Here is a 3,093-nt window from a genome sequence, read left to right on the forward strand (position 1 = left end):
TTTTAGAAGAATTCTTTGATGTCGTTTTGGATGTGAGTATGTCCATGATCTCTTTCTCACAATGTTTGTTGTTGGTGTATATAGAAAGTATTGATTTGAAGTTGAATTTATATATACTCACATTGTTGAATTTCTAGAAGTTTTCTGGTACGATATTTGGGATCTCTCATGCATAATATGTTATCTGCAAATGGAGATAATTTGACTTCTGCTGTTCTAGTTTTACCCTCTTAATCTCCTTGCTTGCCTTGCTTATCCAGCTAGAACTTTGAACACAATGTGGAAAAGAATTGGGGAAAGTAAACAGCCCTCTTTCATTCCAGAGTTCATTTGAATTGCTTCAAGTTTTTCTTTATCTAGATCATGCTGGCTGTTTTTCTTTTACATAGAGATTGCATTATGTTGAACTATGTTCCCTCTAACTCTATATTCTCTTAGATTTTCTTTATAACTAAATATAATATATTTTGAAGGCTTTTTCTGTGTCTATTATGATGATCATGTGATTTCTACTTTTATGTACACTAATGTGATTTACTACATTTACTGGTTTGCATATGTTGAAGCATTACTGCATTTCAAGGATAAAACAAACTTGGTCATGGTAGATAATCTTTTTGTTATGTGTCTATATTCTATTTTCAAATATTTCATTTAGCAGTTTATTGATTTAGAGTATTTAGAGCAATAGTTTGTTACTATGTTCATTAAAAATCAGACAACAATAAATGCTTGTGGTAAAGTCAGTTTCTATTTATTATTTGTTTATTTATTGATATCAATGTGTGTATATTTGTAAAGAGGATTACTCAGCTGGATTACAGATTGTGGTCAGAGAGGTTCAACCATTAGATATTTTACAAAGGAAAAGTTGTAATTTCACATGGCTGGATGTCTCCGTAGTTGAAATCTGGCACTTAAATATTAGAGGATTCCTAGAGTGCTGAAGATCTTCACTTTATATTGGTTTCCTGAAGAAAGTATTGAGTTCAATACTGGTAACAACAACGCAATAGAAGCTCTTGCCAGCCAGAGTGAAAGCAGGCTGTCCAAATGCAAAGATTTTTTCTTCAATGTCCTTTTATGTGATCTGTCCCGGGATAGTGTGGCCCAGATTTATGGTGGATTTATTTATTTATTTATTTATTTATTTATTTATTTATTTATTTTTGCTTTAACTTATCTTATTTGGAAATTCCCATTCAGGAATGTAAAGCACCTTGGATTTTAATGATTCCAGATGTAGTCATATTGACTCCAATTTGATTAGCAGTCACAACCAGTTGTGTGTCTTCTATTGACTGCTGTCCACTACACAAATCAAGCTTCTCTAATCAAAGCTTAAGGCAGCTCAGATCTATAGATATAAACAAAAATATTTAGAAGACACTTCAACATCATGCCTATTTATCAAAATAGCAATAGTAGATACTACTCTAGGGATATGGACTAAAAATATGATTAGAGTACTAGGCATGAAATTATCTACTGTAGATTATGCCTCAAATCTAATAAAGTTAGTTACCCAAAAGGTCATATTATTGCACTATGTAGGCACATTCATAGACACATATCACTTTGGCATGTCAGTTCTGTAGCATTTGGTGTCCAGTACTGGGTAATACAATTGATGTATTTTCTCCATCATAAGCCTGACTTGTAATTTTCAGCAGTATTAATATTTTCTAGTCAGTATGAGATTGATTTCATCATGTCCTGCAGGCATGGTGCCTTCATCAATAGGATCTTACCATGTATTTAAGGTGGGTAACTAAGGGTAATGGCAATACGTTGTATTCTTTTGGAGATGTCTTGGGTTTCCGTGACCAATAACTCACTGGGAAGTATCCCATACCTTGTGCTATGATTCTCATTTAATAACCCATATCTTCTCAGAGCAGCATTGTCCAGCCAGAGTTCAAACAGTTCAAACAGTTTTTGAAGTCATATTTTACATTTTCAATTTTTTGTGGTTTATTTCTCCTTATGATCAAAACAGGTAGCAGATTGAATTCAAGTCAGTATTTGTAGTAAAGAAGGATAAGGAATCAGTATATAGTTCAGTTAAATATCATAGAATCATAAATTTTAACTGTGCATGATGTAGAGGAAACTACCATTTTCTTAGGATTTCTTTGTCACTCCAAACAAAGCTTCTTACTTTAATATTTATACCTTCATGATTATTATTGTCCATTAATTCTGGGATACTTCTACTTACTTACAACTTTAGCATCTGATTTCATCTTTGCCATGTCAAATTCTGCCATCAAATTTGTTGTTTTTTTTTACATTGATATAAATTCAACTAGTTCTTTAATTGCATTATATTCACTAATTTTGATGCATTTCAGTTCAGTTGTTCCATCACATATGCAAGCTGTTATGTTATATTGTGTTATGTTATACTATGTTATTTTGTCATGTAATGTTATGACTATCCAGAAGTATTTCATCTTGGAAACATGTAGCTACATTTTTTCTCTCTCCAGTGATAGCATCTACCTAGTTAAGACACTCAGGTGCTTCTATACCTGTTCTTCAACTCATTGATATACCCAGTTCCTTGAGTCATCCATCATTTTTTATTCCAGTAGGTTCATTAATGTCCTTTATCCATTCACGAAAAAAAAAAAGCTTAAACTATATTATTAGATCTGTTAAGTAATAGGTCCTGTCTCTCTGAGTTATGCTAACTCTTTTTGCTTTGATTTTCTAAATACCAGAAAAATTATTGTGTGAGTACATATTTATGTGTATATTCAAAGTAACAAATGAGTCAATCTATACACAGGTTATGACATCTTTCCTGGCACACTTTAAAGATGCACCAGATATTAGTAATTGTCTTTCAAATTCTTAGAAGGAGCAACAAAATACTCAAGGGAGAAAATATGGAGACAAAGTGAGGGAGAGAAACTGAAGGAGGGGCCGTTTCAAGACCACTCCACCTGAGTATCCATCCCATGTGCAGTCACCAAAGGTAGATGCTGATGTGGAAGTCAGGAAGTGCATGCCGATAAGAGCCTGATATGGATGTCTCCTCAGAGGCCTTCAAGAGTCTGACATATTCAGAGGCAGATGCTCACAACT

Source organism: Grammomys surdaster, unplaced genomic scaffold, assembly GCF_004785775.1.
Source record: "Grammomys surdaster isolate TR1022 unplaced genomic scaffold, NIH_TR_1.0 240, whole genome shotgun sequence".
Lineage (NCBI taxonomy): Eukaryota > Metazoa > Chordata > Mammalia > Rodentia > Muridae > Grammomys > Grammomys surdaster.